General features: G+C 44.2%; 1 protein-coding gene across 1 annotated transcript in view; it reads left to right on the forward strand.

Annotated features, from left to right (window-relative positions):
- Window positions 1-21,844, forward strand: part of NEXMIF (neurite extension and migration factor) — a 188,005-nt gene that overhangs the window by 91,759 nt on the left and 74,402 nt on the right. The window contains 1 exon segment of the mRNA XM_070759649.1: window positions 8,599-8,743. The gene's annotated coding sequence lies outside the window, so the exon portion shown is untranslated.

The following is a 21,844-nucleotide window of genomic DNA, read 5'->3' on the forward strand; positions in this document are numbered from 1 at the left end:
GGGGGAGTTGGTTCCAGAGAGTCGGGGCCGCCACAGAGAAGGCTCTTCCCCTGGGGCCCGCCAACCGACATTGTTTAGTTGACGGGACCCGGAGAAGGCCCACTCTGTGGGACCTAATCGGTCACTGGGATTCGTGCGGCAGAAGGCGGTCTCGGAGATATTCTGGTCCAGTGCCATTCCCGGTGTAGCCTTACTATAGTTTTATAAAGTGGTACTAATACTTCACATGATTTTGATTCTATGCCTCTGTTTATACGGTCAATGATTGTGTTAGCTTTTTTGCCTGCTGCTATACACGGGTAGCTCATATTTAAGTTATCATCCAGAGAATCTTTGTTCAAGAGTGAAAGCCAAATTTCTAACGCTTCCGGCTTCAGCAATTCGCTTTATTTAACAAATTGTTCCCTGGGCCATTTAGAAATCTCTTAAAATACATATAATATAAAGAAAAATATTACCAGGCAATGGAAACAGGAGCATCGTAGAGAGATAAACAGCAATAACAATAAATGGATTTTAAAATGCAATATGTATGAATAAAACCACAATGAAATCTGCATTTGGGAATGCTCGGAGGCTTTTGTGAATGCAGAATGGCCAAATTTGATTTCCAGCAGAAAAGAGATGCATCTCTGCAGCTTCCCCTTTGCTTTGCTTTTCCATGACTTTTCAGACAGTATTCTAAATGATTAAAAAAAAAAACCTGAAAAATAAAGAGGGTTAGATTATTCTCAATGAGAGCAATTGTGTAAATTATGATTGATGCAGAAACGAGCCTTTTTTCCATTGCGCAAATTCTTTCGGTTGTTGTTGTTATTGTGGCTTTGTCTTTTTGCTCCCCCCCCCAGCAGAGCCTACATCACACGTGGCCCTGCCTAAATTTCTCAGAGCGTTTTCTCTCCAACAGACAGTTCACAAAAATAGGCTGCTAGTGAGTCAGAAGCTCTGGAAGCGATTGGAGAAACAGTGTTGGGCCTCCAGACTTCAGTGGGGGCAACAGAGGCATCCAGCTTCCTCCAAACACACCCGTGCCACGAAGGGCAGGGAGGCGGGAGGCACCAATGGCCGAGGTGAGCGGGTGCCTGAAGGCATCTCAGCTGGTGCTCCAGGGCTGTGTTGGAAAAACAACATAGAAATGTTGTTGATGGCAGAAAAAGACCTCCTGGTCCATCTAGTCTGCCCTTATCCTAGTCTTCAGAGAGGGGCGGCATACAAATCTAATAAACTAACTATAACTATAACTATTTCCTGTATTTTATCTTAGGATGGATAGATGTTTATCCCAGGCATGTTTATATTCAGTTACTGTGGATTGACCAACCACGTCTGCTAGTAGTTTGTTCCAAGCATCTACTCCTCTTTCAGTCAAATCATATTTTCTCCTGTTGCTCCTGGTCTTTCCCCCCAACTGACCTCAAATTGTGTGCTCTTGTTCTTGTGTTCACTTTCCTATTAAAAACACTTCCCTCCTGAACCTTATTGAACCTTTTAATATATTTAAATGTTTCGATCGTGGCCCCCCCCTTTCTCTTCTGTCCTTCAGACTAGACAGATTAAGTTCATGAAGTCTTTCCTGATACGTTTGATGCTTAAGACCTCCCGCCATTTTTGTAGCCCGTCTTTGGACCCGTTCAATTTTATCAATCTCTTTTTGTAGGTGAGGTCTCCATAACTGGACACAGTATTATTCCAAATGGGGTCTCACTAGCGCTCTATGCAGCGGGATCACAATTTCCCTCTTCCTGCTTGTTATACCTCTAGCTATTCAGCCAAGCATTCTACTCGCTTTCCCTACCGCCTGACTGCACTGTTCACCCATTTTGAGACTGCCAAACATCACTACCCCTAAATCCTTCTCTTCTGAAGTTTTTGCTAATACAGAACTGCCAATACAATACTCAGATTGAGGATTCCTTTTCCCCAAGTGTATTATTTTACATTTGGAAACATTAAACTGCAGTTTCCATTGCTTTGACCGCCTATCTAGTAAAGCTAAATCATTTGCCATATTAACAGACACCTCCAGGAATATCAACCCTATTGCACTCTTTAGAGTCATTGGCAAATAGGCAAACCTTCCCTACCAAACCTTCCTCTATGTCACTCACAAACATATTTAAAAGAATAGGACCCAGAACAGACTCTTGTGGCACACCAAGATCAGCGAACCAAGTTCTGCAGGAAAGGCAGAATTGCCGGGTGCTCTTTATACAGCAAATGTCTTCGTCTGCACAGCTTCCTAATTCTCTGCAATAAATCTACTTATGTAACTTCCTTGTGTTTGGTGTGGGAGACAATTGAATTGCCAGGCTGGTAGCGTGTACTTTTCTGGTTCTGTTATGAAAAGACAAGGAGTAAATCTTGCTGTATGGAAAAAGGGATAGAAATTCTATGAGTCCCGAATGATGAGGCTGTCAAATGCTGTAGGTGTGACCTTAAGCATTGATAAAAATGGCTTTCCAGGTGCGGTAAGCTTTATCAGTTTTAGCGGATGATTCATAATCCTTACTATCTCATTTCTAATTCGTAAAAGCTTGGGAAGTTTTGTCACATATGACTCAGTTCCTCAAACAAATTCTCATTTGTCTATATTATCCCTTTTCCACGGCTAACTCATCTTGCCGTCTCTCAAAAGCCCTTAACATGATTTAAAAGGTGCACTTAATAACCAGTCATTTCTACAATTTATTTTAATAACAATTCCCCATGTTGTTTAGGTTTTCAGCTGTTGTTGCTTTTAGGAATTGATTGCCGAGTGAGAGAATTTCCAATTTTGCATGTGATTTGTATTCCTGTGCAAGGAGACGTCTCCATTCATCACAAAGGACGCCAGCCACTTTGTCTGGCCAAGCTTACTCCAGGTTGCAAGAAACAGAAGCACTGCTAGAACATTAGAAGAGCCCTGCTGAATCGGGCCAAAGCCCATTGAGTCCAGCATTCTGTGTCCCACAGTGGCCCACCACTTGTCCATAGGAATCTTGAGCAGAAGGAGAAGGCAAAACCCTCCCTTTCCCTTGACCCCCAGCAAATGGCACCCAAGGGAACCCTGCCTGCCTCAACCAACACAGAGGTGGCACTTTGACATCCATTTCAATAACCGCCTATGATACACTTGGCCTCCATGAATCTGTCCAATCCTGCCTTGAAGCTAACCAGCCTGACAGCTGTCACGACCTCTTCTGGAAGGGAATTCCATCAACCAAGGACCCTCTAGGGGAATAAATATTTCCCTTTATTTGACCTCTTTCTTAGTTTAGAGAGAGCCCCTTTGTCCTAGTATTGTGGAATAGAGAAAAGAATTTTTCTCCATCCACCTTTTCTATTCCATGCAGGATTTTATACACTTCGATCAAGTCCCCTCTTCTACGCCGTGTTTCAAGGCTGAAGAGACCAAGGCGTTGCAACCTGGTTTCATAAGGGAGGGGCTCCCTTTTCCTTGATAATTCTCGTTGCCCTTTTTTGCACATTTTCCATTTATTTATTTATTTATTGATTGATTGGATTTGTATGCCGTCCCTCTCCGTAGACTCGGGGCGGCTAACAACAGTAATAAAAAACAGCATGTAAATCCAATACTAAAACAACTAAAAAACCCTTATTGTAAAACCAAACATACATACAAACAAACATACCATGCATAAATTGTAAAGGCCTAGGGGGAAAGAATATCTCAGTTCCCCCATGCCTGACGGCAGAGGTGGGTTTTAAGGAGCTTCCAAAATATATTATAAATTATAAATTATATCCTTCTTGAGGTGCGATGACCAGAACTGTACACAGTAGTCCAAGTGAACATATATTACATTCGTTTGGCCAGGGGGCTATGATCTATTTACCCCAAGCCTGGTGGCATAAATGAGTCTTAAGGTTCTTGCGGAAGGCGATTAGGGTGGGGGCAGTGTGAATCTCCAGGGGGGAGCTGATTCTAGAGGACCGGGTCCCCCACAGAGAAGGCTCTTCCCCTAGGCCCCGCCAAGCAACTTTGTCTACTGGACAGGACCTAGAGAAGACCGACTCTGTGGAACCTCACCGGTCACTGGGACTCATGAGGCAGGAAGTGGTCCCACAAGTAGTCTATCCTGATGCCATGTAGGGCTTTATAAATCTATGGTTTATGGCTGAGTTTTTTGTGAAGAGGGGGGGGGGCGATGGCTCCATGCTGGCGCATGTTGGGTGCAGCTGCAGGCAAGCCAAGAGAAAATGGGACAAAGGGGCTGGCGCATTGCCCCTTCGTCTCTGCCACTGCAATGCCTCTGCCTCTACTTGCTGCTGGTGCCACCATGCCAGCTTCCCATGAAGGAAAAGAGGTTGACTGAGGCTGCCGGCTTCGTGAAGTATCTCAGCAGAAGATACTTGAGAAGATAGTTGTGATACAGAAGCCCCATGGCCGAAAAGAGAGATAAACGAAAGTCATTCTGCGCTAAAGCAGAGACATTCCCAAGAATGGGTTCCATTTACCTTTCCTATCAGTTTCCATCGTGATGGAAGTGCGCATTTTGTTCATGCGCGCCTGCTTTGCTCACACACGCACCCTCATCATTTAGAATTAAATACAGTACTCCAGGTGTACTGCCCTAGTCTTGGAGTGTATCCCTCTGTTGATGCAGTTTAATATTGTGTTGGTTTTTTTAGCCTCTGCTGCACATTGCTGGCTCATGTTTAGTTGGTTATCCACCAAGACTCTGAGATCTCTTTAACAGTCAATTCTGCTAAGTGTGGTTTCTCCCAGTTTGTATGTGTGTCTTGGGGTTTTCTTGCCTAAATGTAGGACTTTGCTTTTCTCGACATTGAACTTCATTTTGTTAGTTTGGGGCCACAGTTTGAATCTATCGAGATCTTTCTGTATTTTGAGCCTATCCTCTAGCTCAGTGGTCCCCAACCTTTTTTCCACCAGGGACCAGTTTCAGCAAGACAATTTTTCTATGGCCCGGTGGGGGCGGAAAGGGGTGTGGTTTTGGGCGGGATTAAGCATGAGGGTATAGCTTATCATTCCATTGTCTCTCTTCCCTCCCCCCCTTTTTAATTTTGCGGGGGAACCGAGGTGACAGAGGGAGGAAGTGTAGGAAGGGGCGGTTTCCTGTCTCTTTCCCCTCACGTTCACTCGGGACCGCCGTTTGCCTTTCAGCAGATTCAGAGGACACCCCCCGCCACCGCCCGCTCCGGCTGGGATTCCAGCAAGGAATCCCAGAAGAGGGGGAGGTGCCTCCATGGACACAGTCACCTTCCTTTGTGATCGCTGCCTGCTTGGAGTGCCCACCACCAGATCCGGTAATTTTCTTGCAGCAAGGAATCCTTCCAAAAGAAAATTACCGGAGCTGGTGGTGGGGGTTTCATGGTCACACGCACACCACTGGCTTCGCTCCTACCCAGGACCCCGGGAATAGAGTGGGGGAGCCTAGCAAAAAAAGAGCTGCACAATGCCAAAGCCTTTCCGTTTGAGCTGCAGGCAGAGCAAGGGCTTTGCGAGGGCTTCGCAAGGAGGAAATAGACCACTTTCGACAAGAGAAGAAAGACAGGAAAGGAAGAAAGCAAGCAAGCAAGTAAAGGTTTTCTCAGCCCGAGGGAAACGGCGGTCCTGAGTGAACACAAGGGGAAAGAGACAGGAAACAGCTTGGCACTCGCCGGCTCCACAGCAGCTGCTGACTCTGCGGACCGGTGCAACATGCCTTGCGGCCCGGTACTGGTCCGCGGACTGGCGGTTGGGGACCCCTGCTCTAGCTCAGTGATGGCGAACCTTTTTTTCCCTCGGGTGCCGAAAGAGTGTGGACAAGCGCTATCGCGCATGTGTGAGTGCCCACACCCATAATTCAATGTCTGGGGTGGACAAAAACAGCTTTCCCCGCCCCCTGGAGGCCCTCTGGAGGCTGGAAATGGTGTGTTTCTCAACTTCTGGTGGGCCCAATAGGCTAGTGTTTTACTCTCCCCAGACTCCAAAGGCTTCCCTGGAGCTGGGGGTGGGTGCCCACCCCCAGCTCCAGGAGGCTCTCTGGAAGCCAAAAACACCCTCCAACAGCCTCTCTGAGCCAAAAATCAGCTGGCTGGCACACACATGCACATTGGAGCTGAGCTAGGACAGGGGTAGGCAAAGTCGGCTCTTCTAGGACTTGTGGAGTTCAACTCCCAGAATTCCTGAGCCATCCATGCTAGCTCAGGAATTCTGGGAGTCAAAGTCCACACGCCATAGAAGAGCCAACTTTGCCTGCCCCTGAGCTAGGGCAACAGCTTGGATACCAGCAGATATGTCTCCATGTGCCACCTGTGGCACCCATGCCATAGGTTCACCATCACTGCTCTAGCTCATTGAGTCTGGCCATCTTCACCTCAAAAATAGTAAGTGCCTATTTTCAAGTCTGAAAGAAAATAAGACTCGGTCTTATTTTCTGAGAAACGTGGTATTTTCTAAAATAGAGAAGTACAACATCACAATAGCTTGATACAAGGCAATGGGTTGGACTAGAAGACCTCCAAAGGTCCCTTCTAGCATATGATTCTATATTGAAATGTGTGGCATATTTCTTAACTGTTAGGTCCTTTGTTGCTGGTAACCAATCGTAAAAGGCAGAATCTCTCTACTGTTGAGATATCTTCATTATCCATTCTACGTCTGGTTGCTATGCCTGTCATTGGCCCACTTTATATTTAAATTCAGTTTCATTTTTTCAGTTTGCTCTTTGACTTTCAAGATCTTTTGCATTTTCAGCTGAGTAGAGTCATCGGTGTGAAGGAAATTATTATTGTTCTCTGAAACTCTTATGTAAAAATTTATATATAGAAGTATCAAAACCCGTTATGTAGATTTTGCTGTTAAATAATTGTTTTGTTCTCATTGTTCTTTCTCCTTTTTTCTATTTCTTTTTTTGTTTAATTAAGTCAAGCCAACAAAATGAACAATGAGAATATTGAAGAGGGTGTATACTGTAATTACTGTATGATTATGACTGTTCCTGTGTTATATTTATTTCTGTCAGCAATACTATAAGTTATTTACTTATTCGTTCATTTTGATAAATTACATTTAAAATCTGGAATTCATCCAACTTAAGAATGGTTTCCATAAATCTTTTATCTGGAAAGAGAGGGGGGGCAAATCTGAAATTGAATTTAGTCTCAGAAGCCTTCCTTTTAGGTCAGGGGTCCTTAAACACTCAAAGAGCCACATGGACTCGTTTCCCACAGAAAAGAAACACACCAGGAACCACAAAACCTGGATGGGCGTGGCTAACTCAATGTCAATCACTCCCGCCCAGTCACATGACCTCCCCAGCCATGCCTCCCCAGCCACAAAACCGTTATTTATTTCTCTCCCTATCTCCCCCCCTCTCCCCAGTCTCATCTTAAAAACCTCCAGTGATGGAGCACCCAAAACTTCTGAAGGCAAGCCCTTCCACTGATTGATTGTTCTCTAAGGCAGTGTTTCCCAAGCTTGGCAACTTGAAGATATTTGGACTTCAACTCCCAGAATTCCCCAGCCAGCAAATGGGAGTTGAAGTCCAGATATCTTCAACTGCTCTAAGGAGATTTCTCCTTAGTTCTAGGTCAGGGGTAAGCAAAGCTGGCTTTTCTATGACATGTGGACTTCAACTCCCAGAATTCCTGCGCTAGCATAATTGGCTCAGGAATTCTGGGAGTTGAAATCTACAAGTCATAGAAGAGCCAACTTTGCCTACCCCTATTCTAGGTTGTTTCTCTCCTTGGTTAATTTCCAACCATTGTTATTTTTGGTCTTACCCATCGGTACCTTTGATCTACTCCAAGCCAATGGCAGAAGATCTTATATCATCTCAAACAAATGGTTGTCCAATCTTTTCTTGAAAACCTCCAGCGATGGTGAATCCACAACTAAGAAGAGAAACAACTTAGAACTAAGGAGAAATTTCCTGACAGTCAGAACAGTTGATCAGTGGAACGGAAGTTGCCTCCAGAAGTTGTGAATGCTCCAACATTGGAAGTTTTAAGCAGATGTTGGATAACCATCTGTCTGAAGTAGTGTAGGGTCTCCTGCCTAAGCAGGGGGTTGGACTAGAAGACCTCCAAGGTCCCTTCCAACTCTGTTGTTATTGTTGTTACTACTACTACTACTACTACTACTACTACTACTACTAATTGAAAAGTCCTGGCTTTGCCTTTGTGCTCTCACCTTCCTGTTTGCACTTTTCATTCAATCATTGAATCATTTTCCAAAATTGTTGCCCACCAGCCTTACAGGAAAAGTTTTGTGAACTCCTTGGAGCAAATGACCAATTTTCTGAATAAATGAATTTGTGTAGGCAGTTATTTATAATCATACTCCCCCTCCCAACTGTGAAAGAACTGTTGTTTCTGGTATCAGCTTATTCTATGTTGCTGAACATGGGCTATGTTCTTAGAACCCCACCCCCAAATCACAAGGCCCTTTCATATATAATATATTTACGTTTCTTTGCTGCCTGCCTCTTGCAGTAGTTTTGAGAGTTTCTCAATAACTGAAGGATGCAGTCTTTGAATATGAGCATATGAACAGCAGGAGATCTTTATGGAGATGCCACTAATTTAATTTAACTTGCTATATAAGCAGAGAAAGGGCAATTTTCCACTAACTCGCTTGCCTTTATTCTACAGTCTCCTTCAGTGTCCTACATCAATAATTGAAAACGCTTCTGATCTTCTCTTGGACTTGCACTGGGGAACACAACCTTGGGAGGAGAGGAACCTGCAAAACAACTTGTGAGAAAAGAAGAAAATGGTGCTGAAATAACCTTAAAAGGTAAGCGAAAGGGAAGTTTGTTTCCCGTTGAAATAGCCGGGCAAGAATTGTTGATGAAGTGAGGCGAAGGCCATCCTTGAAAGTTGGTGGGGAAACTTTGCCCAGCAAAACTCACCCACTTTCCTTTGGGGAGTGAGGTTGCCCTCCATCGGTCCAAGATTTCTCCTGCGTTCTTTGTGGAGCGACTGGAATGGGTTGCACACTTGCAAAGAGGTGGGCTGCTAAGGTGGAACAGAGATGTGTGCTGGGCCCCATGGCTCTGAGGGCTAGTGGAGTCCAGCGCAATTCTGCTACTGCACCTGGGCAGGGAGTGAAATTGCACACGGAGTGTCCACGCACAATTTCGCTACCTGCCCAGGTGCAGTAGCATAACTGCGCTGGACTCCGCTAGCACACGTCAACGTTCCACCTTAGCAGCCGACCTCTGGGTCTGCTATGCTTGCCCACTTGTGTCTCCAGAACTGCGGGGTTGTCATCGGAAGGAATGCCTTGATTGTACACTGACAGATTTTGTATCTGTCTTAGAGGTTTCTGGTTGCATTGGGCCTGGTGCTCAAAGGAAATATGAACCAACAGCAGCAACAGAAGCCATTTTATTTGGATTGTCCAATTTGAACCGATTTCTGAACTGATGGGCTTGAGGGCAAAAAGGCATCGTTGAAATAGTCCCAAAGGTGCTTTTTCCAAAAGGAAACTGGGCTTCCTATTTTCTTTTCTTTTTTTCTTTGAAAATGTTTCATTTTTCATCCAAAAAACTGAAGAACCTTCTTGGAGGAGAAGGGTTTTCAAGGGGAAAAAACCCCCAAGAAAGTCCAACCTGAACATCTCCTACAGTAACCATGATCTGGATCAGGGGTAGGCAAAGTTGGCTCTTGTGGAAATGTAGAAATCGCAGACACAGATACATGGTTTCTAGAATCCTTTGTCCATGTTGGAAATATCTCTCTGGGCTGAGCATAACTGTCTCATGTTGAGAAGGGATCGTGCTGTGTGTCATTATTTGGACTTGCAAGTTTATTCTTTTTATCCAGTTTCTTCTGTGTACAATTATAAAACATTAATTCTTAACTTTAACCTAGTTACAATGTATATAGTTAATATGTGACATATAGGATACAAACAAATCTTGTCAGGGGACAAAGATATCTAAATAAACAGGAGAGCATCTTAATTAGCTTTTGCCCTAGACAAACGGAAGGATTTCCTTAAACGTAATCAAGAGGGGTGAGTTGTCTCTGTCCAGCACGTAGCTTCTTTAAGAGAATAGAATAGAATAGAATAGAATTTTTATTGGCCAAGTATGATTGGACACACAAGGAATTTGTCTTGGTGCAGATGCTCTCAGCGTACATAAAAGAAAATATACATTTGTCAAGAATCATGTGGTACAACACTTAATGATTGCCATAGGGGTCAAATAAGCAATGAAGAAGCAATATTAATAAAAATCTTAGGATATAAGCAACAAGTTACAGTCATACAGTCAACATGGGAGGAAATGGGTGAAAGGAATGATGAGAAAAACTAGTAGAATAGAAGTGCAGATTTAGTAGAAAGTCTGACAGTATTGAGGGAATTATTTGTTTAGTAGAGTGATGGCGTTCGGAAAAAAACTGTTCTTGTGTCTAGTTGTCTTGGTGTGCAGTGCTCTGTAGCGACGTTTTGAGGATAGGAGTTGAAACAATTTGTGTCCAGGATGTGAGGGGTCAGTAAATATTTTCCCCGCCCTCTTTTTGACTTGTGCAGTATACAGGTCCTCAATGGAAGGCAGGTTGGCAGCAATTGTTTTTTCTGCAGTTCTGATTATCCTCTGAATCATGATTGATTTGACCTATGTTGTTAGCCAGACAAGCATGTAACATTTTCCTTAGATATATATAAGGTATATTTTTATACGTTAAATAATACAGAATAATGAAATGTTTTATAGCAAGATTGGTTTTCCATATCATTGCAATAACTGGTAAATACCCACAGGCTCTTCTATGACATGTGGACTTCAACTCCCAGAATTCCTGAGCTAGCATGTTTGGCTCAAGAATTCTGAGAGTTGAAGTCCACAAGTCATAGAAGAGCCAACTTTGCCTACCCCTGATCTGGATGATTGAGAATCTCCATAGACATTAACACAATCAAGTATGTTTCAGCTTTTCTTTGGAAGGGTCCTGGGCACATGGTCAGATTTGGTCTTCTCTAGCTTCATGTTTAGGTGTCTTAACGTGTCATAATGATGAGGAGCAAACAGAGAGGTTGCCTTTCTTCTTGCAAAACTTGACCACTTGGAATTTCCTGCAGAGTTTGAGGGGGAAACTATTCCCAGAACAATGCAGAACTTTGTTGCCCAAACCTATGTTCTCCTCCCACCTTGGTTGATAGTCACACATTCCCTGTTCTTCCCGAGTGGAGGAACTTTCAAGACACATAACATTTTTCTTCTCCTTTCGGCCTTCCGCTTGCTTGCTTAGCCCAGTGTTTCCCAACCTTGGCAACTTGAAGATATCTGGACTTCAACTCCCAGAATTCCCCAGCCAGCATTCGCTGGCTGGGGAATTCTGGGAGTTGAAGTCCAAATATCTTCAAATTGCCAAGGTTGGGAAACACTGGCTTAGCCAACTTGTGTTCAATTATAATATTTGCATTTAAGATGCAGCTCATCCTTCCCCCCCCCTGGTTTCCAGCTGTTCTTATTACCAGCCATCCCGAATTTTTAAACTAGCTAATAAAGGCTTTTAATGATAGTGAAATCTCTCTTGAATTTCCTCCCTATTTTTATTTTTGTATCCTTGGGTAAACGTTGCACAGTTTCTGGTCAGTCTTGCTTTGATGCAGCCTCGTTTGTGCCCATATGTCTCTTTGCAGTATTTATTGGCCTCCGTTCGGTTTCAGCTGCTTCTGTATTCATTCATGCCAAACCTGCTTACCTTGCTATTGCCACATATGCCGATACTGGTTGATGCTCGGTGTTTGGGCCAATGTTTCTGGCTTTGTCAAATATGAAGAGCTTTTTTTGGGGGGGGGGGTGTTTTCTCATGAATGGTTCGGAGTCGAGAAGCCTCTTTCATTTTGGTTCCTAAGCTGGAAGGGATAAAATAACAATGCGGAAAGTCAAGATGTGATTAGCGAAGGAATATAATTAATGAATTGACCCTCTTCTGGCGTGCCATCTGCAGCGTGGATTTCAATACCCAAATATTGTTTTTGTATCTTTGCAGGGCATTCTGTTCTACTTGCTTTGATGACAGGAGGGGGGAAAAAATCAAGTGCTCGCTTCCTGGGATTCTATAAAATTCAGGCAGGGCACGATGTTCCTGCTGTTGCTGGGCAAACAGGCACTCTTCACTTGATGTACTGAGAGCTTTAGTTGTCAATTGTGCCTTTTTAGCATGTTTGATCGTAAACCGCTCCGACACCTTCAGATATTCGGCGTTAAAAATAATTAAATAAATGAGCTTGAATGAACAAGTTGGTTAAAGTTAGCTGAATGGCTCATCATCATCATCATCCTCTTCCTCCTCGTCATTTTAACAGATTAACAGAGTGGGAAGGGACTTTGTAGGTCATCTAGTCCAAGCTCGGAATTTGGGTCAGAGGAGGAGGAGGAAGAAGAGGAGGGGGACAGTTGCTGCCCAGAGCGAAGGGAACGTTTCTTTTCTCTGATCGCTGGCAGAGGTTTATTCCCTCTCCAATCGCCCAGAGAAAGGAAAATGCTTTGTTCGCTCTAGGCTGCCAAAGCCTCCTTAAGCGCCACTGAAAGGCTCCTCTGGCAGCCCAGAAAAGCCCGAGATGGCCGGGATTTAAGGGGGAAGGGCAGGAAACTGGCCGGGCCTTTATGCCGCTCTCAAATTTCCTGGGAAATTTTTTCAGGCTCGGGTTCTTAAGTAGAAAATGGTTCTTAAGAAGAGGCAAAAAAAATCTTGAACACCCGGTTCTTATCTAGAAAAGCTCTTAAGTAGAGGCGTTCTTAGGTACAGGCACCACTGTACTATTGTGTACAGAAGTGAACGGGCAATGCCAGTGGTCAGTAGATCATTGAATGACCTTGTGGTGAAGGTTAGAGATTTATTTGTTTGGTTTTTTTAGTTAGTTAGTGTTCTCCGGTAGAATCCTCCTGAAAATGCACAGATACAATTTCAGACACACACACACGTTTGAAAATTCAAAACAATGTTCTTTATACCGAAAATGCAAATAAACGAAGCACTCTTTTTGTATAGCAAAGAGCACTTGTCTCCAAACAAACGGGTAATTTGTACAAGTCCCTTATCAGTTCTGTGATACTTAGCTTGCAGCTGTGAGGCAATTCACAGTCCTTCTTCTTTCACAAAGTGAAACACACTTTGCTCTGGTTTAGTTTCAAAGCGGGGGGAAATCAGCACACAAAGGTCAAAGTCAGCAAGGCAGGCACGAAACAAAACGATCAGATAATCATCCACAATGGCCAAACCCACATGCTACTATTTATAGCAGCCTCACTAATGACCACAGCCCCACCCAACCACAGGTGGCCTCATTTTCTTTGATAATAATCTCTCAGTTGTTGCTGCCTATGCATCGCTCTCCTCATGGGTGGCTGTATCATTAACTCTTGTTCCGAATCCAAGGAGGAGCTAGATAATTGATCTCCTTCTGAGCTGTCTGCCACACTCTCCTCCTCCCTGTCACTCATATCTTTTTGGTCAGAGGAGCCTTCATCATCAGATTCCACTGGAAGCAAAACAAGCCTGCAGCATGTGGATGTCTCCCCCACATCCACAGTCCTTGGGGCAGGAGCTGGGCCAGAGCTAACCACAACAGTTAGTTAGTTAGTTAAATTTATAGGCTGGCCTTCTCTTCATGGAGCATCCTCATTCTGTTTCCCTCCAAGTGTGAAGTGCGCGCTGTAACTCTACCTGAATACAAACTAAGGGCCTGAACACTGCTGTGATGGGTGCCCATTGTGAAGCACACAAATTTGAGAGTTAGTGCTCCCTCCCCCCGAGAATTTCTTGACCGTTTCAAAAGGTGAAGCTTCTCTCAACTGTATAGTGACAGGAGATGAAACCTGGACTTATCACCCTACTCTGTCAATGGCACCATGCCCCATCTCCTTCAGCCAAAATATTCAAAACTCGGCAATTGTTGAGAAAAATCTTGGGCACCCATCGCAGCTGTGTTCTTGCTCTTAGCATTCAAGTAGCGCATTATAACATGCACTTCGCACTCAGAGGGAAACGGAAGGAGGACGCTCATCTCTAACCTTCACCCCAACGCCAGTCTACTGACCAATGGCAGTGCTTGTCCTCTTCCGCTGGCTTCCCGCTACACAATAAGAATACCAACTTCTCCTGCAAACGTTCCCCGCGATAGCTACGGGCCTTGTAACCTTACTTTACAGATAACCCTCATTTGTAACCCAGTATCCAATATTGGGTCAGTCACTGGGAGCAGATGTTTTGGCTTCTGTCTAGCAGAGTGTGCAGAGCTATGGAGATTGTTGGGCGATCAGGCACAAAACAGCCAAGGAAGTGATTGAAGCCTGGGAAACAGGCCCCTTGTCGGTCAACAGGAGTCCTGATTTACCATCAGCCTAGTTTGCGACATCTCCCTCAACACTACACTCCGTTTCCTTCTGTGCTACAGAGCTCCAAACTATGACATTACCCATGCAACTAAACTAACCTCCCTCCTAACTTGGGCAACCTCCTGCCCCCATCCCATTATCTTCCTTGGTGACCTCAACTTACCAAGTAGAAACATAGAAAGATAGAAGATTGACGGCAGAAAAAGACCTCATGGTCCATCTAGTCTGCCCTTATACTATTTCCTATATTTTATCTTACGACGGATATATGTTTATCACAGGCATGCTTAAATTCAGCTACTGTGGATTTATCAACCACGTCTGCTGGAAGTTTGTTCCTAACATCTACTACTCTTTTGGTAAAATAATATTTTCTCACATTGCTTCTGATCTTTCCCCCAACTAACCTCAGATTGTGCCCCCTTGTTCTTGTGTTCACTTTCCTATTAAAAATAGAAGTTGTTTATTATTATTATTATTATTATTATTATTATTATTATTATTATTATTATTTAGAATTGTATGCCATCCCTCTCCAAGGACTCGGAGGGACTCACAACAACAGTAGATACAATGAAATACAAATCCAATATAAACTATATTTAAAATCCCATTATTATAAAAAACTAACAATTCTAAAACAATCATACCAATCTCATATGTTGAGTCAGGAAAGGTAAGGGGAGAAATCAATACCCCCATGCTTGGCGGTGTAGATGGATCTTCAACATCTTACGGAAGGCAAGGAGGGTGGGGGCAATTTGAATCTCTGGGGGGAGTTGATTCCAAAGGGCTGGGGCTGCTACAGAGAAGGCTCTTCCCCTGGGTCCCGCCAGACGACATTGTTTAGTCTACGGGTCCCAGACAAGGCACACTCTGTGGGACCTAATCAGCCCCTGGGATTCATGCGGCAGAAGGCAAGGGCTAGACAGCACAAGGAAACAACAGACAATATCTTAAAAGCCCGCCAATTAACACACCACAATCAAGATCTTTAAAAAAGCCACATACAGTACAGGCACTATAATAGCATTTAGACTTATAGCATTTAGACTTATATACCACTTCACAGTGCTTTAGAGCCCTCTCTAAGCAGTTTACAAAGAGAGTAAGCCTATTGCTCCCAACAATCTGGGTCCTCATTTTACTGATCTTGGAAGGATGGAAGGCTGAGTCAACCTGGAGCCTACTGATATTCGATCTGCCAAACTGCTGGCGATCAGCAGAAGTAGCTTGCAGGACTGCACTCTAACCACTGCACCACTGAAGCTCTTAAAATAAATACCACACACTTTGCTAGAGAGAAGTTCCCTTGAAGATGCAGCTCCAGCATGAATCCAAAAGCTCTGTTCTCGGTGACCGACCCAGATTGGATTCTGCAGGGGGGGGAAAGACTTTTGACTTTCTTTGATTAAGATATGAATTTTAAAACTGCACCTAATTCTTACTCTAAAGTTAACGTTCGTTTGCACTATTTCTCTAATCCCATATAATTCTAATCCCCAAATTTACATTTTCATTTCTTATTTTTTTTAAAAACAATCTTTTTTAATTATTTACATTAAGAAAAATACACAAATGCAAAAATACATTTTCATTTCTTTTGATTTCTTGCCAAAAATCTTTTCCAAGTAGAAATAAAATTGGCAAGATGCTGACTCTGTAAACCGCTTAGCGAGAGCTGCAAAGCACTGCGAAGCGGTGTATGCAGGCAAGTCTAATGTTAAGTGCTGTAGCTACTCCCTAGAATCTCCCAGCATATAACTATTGGGGCGAGAGTCGTGAAGGTTTAACCTGGCAAGATTCTGTCTGTTGGAACGAGTAGATATCGAACTGCACTTTGGCTGGATTTTTCTATGTTGTTCTTGGGCTGGGGATAGAACTTGTGGAAATTTGGAGAGACCCAAAGTTTTGAGAACACCTGTGAACCACCGCTAATGTGGTTGGCTCAACCTGCTTCAGTATCATCAATTGACCAGAAATACTCATCTCCCATCTGCTAGTTCTATAAAACTAACCTGTGATACGAAAAGACCCGACTTCACTTACCTTGAGTGCTGTTAGGTTCAATTACTCATTTGACTGACACCAGGGGACTATATCTTTATTAGGGTTAGTGCAGCAGTGCAAAGAATTTCTCCTTCAAGCAATTCGGCTTCCGTTTGATAAAAGACAATTTGCTTTTGGAATTTCTTTCGACGGAGAATATTATCTTGGCGATGTGGTTCAGTTCTCACATGCTTCTCACTGAGTTATGGGGGAGCTTTCTCCTGCTTTAAGGCTTCCTACAAATGGTGGGCTTAAGATGTCTTTTCATCAAATAGTAAAAAGAAGCAACAGTGGCACGAGTGCTTGGACCGCTGGGCAAGAGGTTAGCTAGCCTGCGTTCGAAACCAGAGAGCTGTTGTGGGGGGAGAGTCTTCAGAGAGGGGCGGCATACAAATCAAATCAAATCAAATCAAATCAAATAAATAAATAAATAAATAAATAAATAAATAAATAAATAAAAGTTGAGCTCTCATCCTGCCCTTCAGCTCCTGCCAGGGACATGAAAAGAGAATTTAATTTGATTTTAATTTAATTTAATTTAATAATTTAATTTAATAATTTAATTTAATTTAATTTAGTTTAGTTTAGTTTAATGATTTAATTTAATTTAATTTAATTTTTAAATTTAATTTACCAGTAATTTTTAAATTTAATTTAATTTTTAAATTTAATTTAATTTAATTTAATTTGACTTTGTTGCCACCCCATCCCGATGGGACTCAGGGCAGCTTACAACAGTAAATAGTATATACAATAAACAAAGTCAAATATTATGAGGGTCGCCCAGACTACAGTTATGATATGAATGCTAAACTTTAGATATTCATTATTTGAATTGTCAGGAGTGTGTGTGTAAATTTTACATTTCTTCAGACAGATAGCATGGCTGCAGCAGTGTTTCGAAATGGTGTCTTTAACTGATGTACGTTACAAGCAGTGTGTCATCATTAAATTTCTCACTGTGAAGAAAGAAACTGTTGGGAACATTCACAAATGTTTGTGTGGAGAATCTGCAGTTGATAGAAGGACGGTTAGTTGCTGGGCACAGAGGGGGAGGCCATTAGAGGTGATTCGCCTGGGGCAGAAAAAAAAGTGGTGCATTACTTTCTGGGCGACCCTCGTAGTAATAAGAACAGTAAAACCCGTAATAAACCCTAATGAACTATCCAATCAAACCCACATACATACAAAATCAGTTACAATGGGACGTGATAAGATGTTACATTCATGGCCCCCTGGCTTCAGTACTTTACGGAAGGCAAGGAGGGTGGGGGCATTCCTAATCTCCGGGGGGAGTTGGTTCCAGAGGGTGGGGGCTGCCACAGAGAAGGCTCTTCCCCTGGGTCCTGCTAAACAACATTGTTTTGTCAATGGAACCCAGACAAGGCCAACTCTGTGGGACCTAATCGGTCACTGGGATTCGTGCAGCAGAAGGCAGTATACTCTGGTTAGCAGTACAATATTACCAGAAAACGACACCACCTTGATTGGAAAGATGATTTGGAGCTCATCTTATAATAACCTAAATTAGAAAGAGGTCCCCATCAGAGAGGCACCTTCTGCGGTGAAGGGAAGAAGAACGTAGATGCTGCTGGATTTGAGTGGTGAAGCAGCTGTTTTTTATGCGAAAGGTCGGAGTTCCATCTCTGACATTTCCAGGAAAGAACTGGGGTGGGGACCCCAAATCTGAAAGCTTGGGAAACTGCATTTACTTACTTTATGGGGGCACTGGAGCCAGAAATGCCAATGCTTTCTGCGCTGCCTTCAGAACCTTGGGGTGTCATCCATCCGGTCCTGCTGTGAAGTCATCTAGGCTAGACAGGTGTTCACTTACCATTTTCTTCCCTAATTTAACTTGTGATGGCAAACCTTTTTTCACTCAGGTGCTGAAAGCGCATGCACATACACCACCCTGCCTGCGTGAGTGCCCACACCCATAAGTCAATGCCTGGGGAGAGCGAAAATTGCCGCCCTGCCCCTCCGGAGGCCCTCCAGAAGCCGAAAATGCCCTCCCAGTGCCTCCGTGGGAGCTGAAAATCAGCTGGCCGATGTGCACATGCGTACTGGAGCTGAGCTAGGACAATGGCTCATGTGCCGGCAGATATGGCTCTGCGTGCCACCTGTAGCACCTGTGCCATAGGTTTGCTATCACTGACCTAAACTGTTTTGTGTGTGATGCTGTTTTTCATAGGTTGGGATGCTTATTTTCCCTTTGTGTAAAGACAGATGCAAAAAACGAGTTCAGTAGCTTTGCTTTCTCCCTGCTGCTTGTTGCCTTCTTGCCATTTTCTCCCTGTAAACTTTTTTTCTTGTTTTTAACATGTTGGAAGAAGCCTTTTTTTGTTATTTTTAAAAAAACTTTTGTCACAAGCCTTTGTTCATTGTGAGCCTTAGCTTTCCTCACTTCATCTTTAGAGGCTCGGGCTATTTGCTGGCATTCTGCCTTAGCTATTTCCCCCTCTTTCCCCAATACTTGTCCTTTTCGTCTTTCAATTTGTCAAAGAGTTCTTTATGCAGCCATGCTGGTTTCTTTTGAGAGCTGTTTTTACGTAGTTGCATTAAATTTCTTTCTTTGATCTGGGACTATAACCCTTAACAAAAGTATTGTGCTAAAAAAGCACCTTCAGTGTATTGGCTTATTAATAACTACAGGCCTTCAAATTTAGGCAAGAATTGGAGATCTTCACCCAGGCTGCTTCTTTCGAAAGGCTCAGATGTTCACAAGGCACTTGGGGGGCTTCCATACCATTTTGGCTTTGGATTCTAAGGCAATCTATCACAAACGCCGACAGGTCCTTGAATCCCAGCCATGCCATCGGACAGAGGCCAGGGGCCGAGTCTTTGCAGAAGAGCAAAGCTGTGTGGCAGCTGCTGATTCTTCCTTCAGAAAGAATACAACTGATTGATTGACTGATTGATTGATTGATTGATTGATCGATTGATTAATTGTCCAAGTGTGATTGCACACCCAAGGAATTTGTCTTTGGGGCAGATGCTCTCAGTGTACATAAAAAATCAGACATTTGTCAAGAATCATGAGGCACAACACTTAATGACTGTCATAAGCGTCAAATAAGCAATGAGGAAACAATAAGAATCTTAAGGATACAAGCAACAGGTTACAGTCATAGGTGGGAGGAGATGGGTGAGAGGAATGATGAGAAAAAAGTAGTAGAAATAAAAGTGCAGACTTAATAAAAAGTTTGACAGTGTTGAGGGAATTATTTGTTTAGCAGAGTGATGGCGTTTGGGGGAAAACTGTCCTTGTATCTAGTTGTCTTGGTGTGCAGTGCTCTGTAGTGACGTTTTGAGGGTTGGAGTTGAAATATTATTATTATTATTATTATTATTATTATTATTATTATTATTAATTATTTATTTATTTATTTATTTATTTAGATTTGTATGCCGCCCCTCTCCGCAGACTCGGGACGGCTCACAACAAGTAAAAAAACAATTTAACAAATCTAAATTTCTACTAAAAACATTTTTAAAAACCCCATTTTCTAAACACACATACATACACACATACCATTCATAAATTGTATATGCCCGGGGGAGATGTCTCAGTTCCCCCATGCCTGACGACACAGGTGGGTCTTAAGGAGCTTACGAAAGGCAAGGAGAGTAGGGGCAGTTCTAATCTCCGGGGGGGAGTTGGTTCCAGAGGGTCGGGGCCGCCACAGAGAAGGCTCTTCCCCTGGGGCCCGCCAACCGACATTGTTTAGTTGACGGGACCCGGAGAAGGCCCACTCTGTGGGACCTAATCGGTCGCTGGGATTCGTGCGGCAGCAGGCGGTCTCGGAGATATTCTGGTCCAGTGCCATGAAGGGCTTTAAAGGTCATAACCAACACTTTGAATTGTGACCGGAAGTTGATCGGCAACCAATGCAGACTGCGGAGTGTTGGTGAAACATGGGCATACCTAGGTAGGCCCATGACTGCTCTCGCAGCTGCATTCTGCACGATCTGAAGTTTCCGAACACTTTTCAAAGGTAGCCCCATGTAGAGAGCATTACAGTAGTCGAACCTCGAGGTGATGAGGGCATGAGTGACTGTGAGCAGTGAGTCCCGGTCCAGATAGGGTCGCAACTAGTGCACCAGGCGAACCTGGGCAAACGCCCCCCTCGCCACAGCTGAAAGATGGTTCTCTAATGTGAGCTGTGGATCGAGGAGGATGCCCAAGTTGCGGACCCTCTCCGAGGGGGTCAATAATTCCCCCCCCCCAGGGTAATGGAAGGACAGATGGAATTGTCCTTGGGAGGCAAAACCCACAGCCACTCCGTCTTATCCAGGTTGAGTTTGAGTCTGTTGACACCCATCCAGGCCCCAACAGCCTCCAGACACCGGCACATCACTTCCACTGCTTCGTTGACTGGACATGGGGTGGAGATGTAAAGCTGGGTATCATCAGCGTACTGATGATACCTCACCCCATGCCCTCGGATGATCTCACCCAGCGGTTTCATGTAGATATTAAATAGCAGGGGGGAGAGGACCGACCCCTGAGGCACCCCACAAGGGAGAGACCTCGGAGTCGACCTCTGACCCCCCACTAACACCGACTGCGACCGACCGGAGAGGCAGGAGGAGAACCACTGGAGAACAGTGCCTCCCACCCCCAACCCCTCCAGTCGGTGCAGAAGGATACCATGGTCGATGGTATCGAAAGCCGCTGAGAGGTCAAGAAGCACCAGGACAGAGGATAAACCCCTGTCCTGGGCCCGCCAGAGATCATCCATCAACGTGACCAAAGCAGTTTCCGTGCTGTAACCGGGCCTGAAACCCGACTGCTGGGGACCTAGATAATCAGCTTCTTCCAAGGATCGCTGGAGCTGGAGTGCCACCACCTTCTCGACAACCTTCCCCATAAAGGGAAGGTTGGAGACTGGCCGGTAGTTATTAAGTACGGCTGGGTCCAGGGAAGGCTTCTTGAGGAGGGGGCGCACGAGCACCTCTTTATAGGATGATGGGAAGAATCCCCTCCCCAAGGAAGCGTTGATAATCTCCTGGACCCAGCTCCGTGTCACCTCCCTGCTGGCCGAAACCAGCCAGGAGGGACACGGATCCAGTAAACAGGTGGCGGAACTCACAGCTCCAATGGCCTTGTCCACTTCATCAGGTGTCACCAGATCAAACTCTTCCCAGACAGATGGACAAGTACATGCCCCAGTCACCTCAACTGACTCGTTGTCAGCCGACTCTGTTTTCCAATTGGAGTCAAGGTCCGCCCGGATCTGAACGATTTTATCAGCGAAAAACGTGTTAAAATCCTCGGCACTATTCTGTAAGGGCTCCCCAACTCCCCTCTGATTAAGAAGGGAATGGGTCACCCTAAACAGAGCGGCTGGGCGGGATTCCGCTGATGCAATCAAGGCGGCATGCATCTTGCCGCCTTGAGCGCCAGTTTGTAAGTCTTGATAAAAGCTCTTACAAGTGTTCGATCAGATTCAGACTTACTCTTCCTCCATCGCTTCTCTAGACGTCTCTTC

Source organism: Erythrolamprus reginae, chromosome 8 (assembly GCF_031021105.1).
Source record: "Erythrolamprus reginae isolate rEryReg1 chromosome 8, rEryReg1.hap1, whole genome shotgun sequence".
Classification (NCBI taxonomy): domain Eukaryota; kingdom Metazoa; phylum Chordata; class Lepidosauria; order Squamata; family Dipsadidae; genus Erythrolamprus; species Erythrolamprus reginae.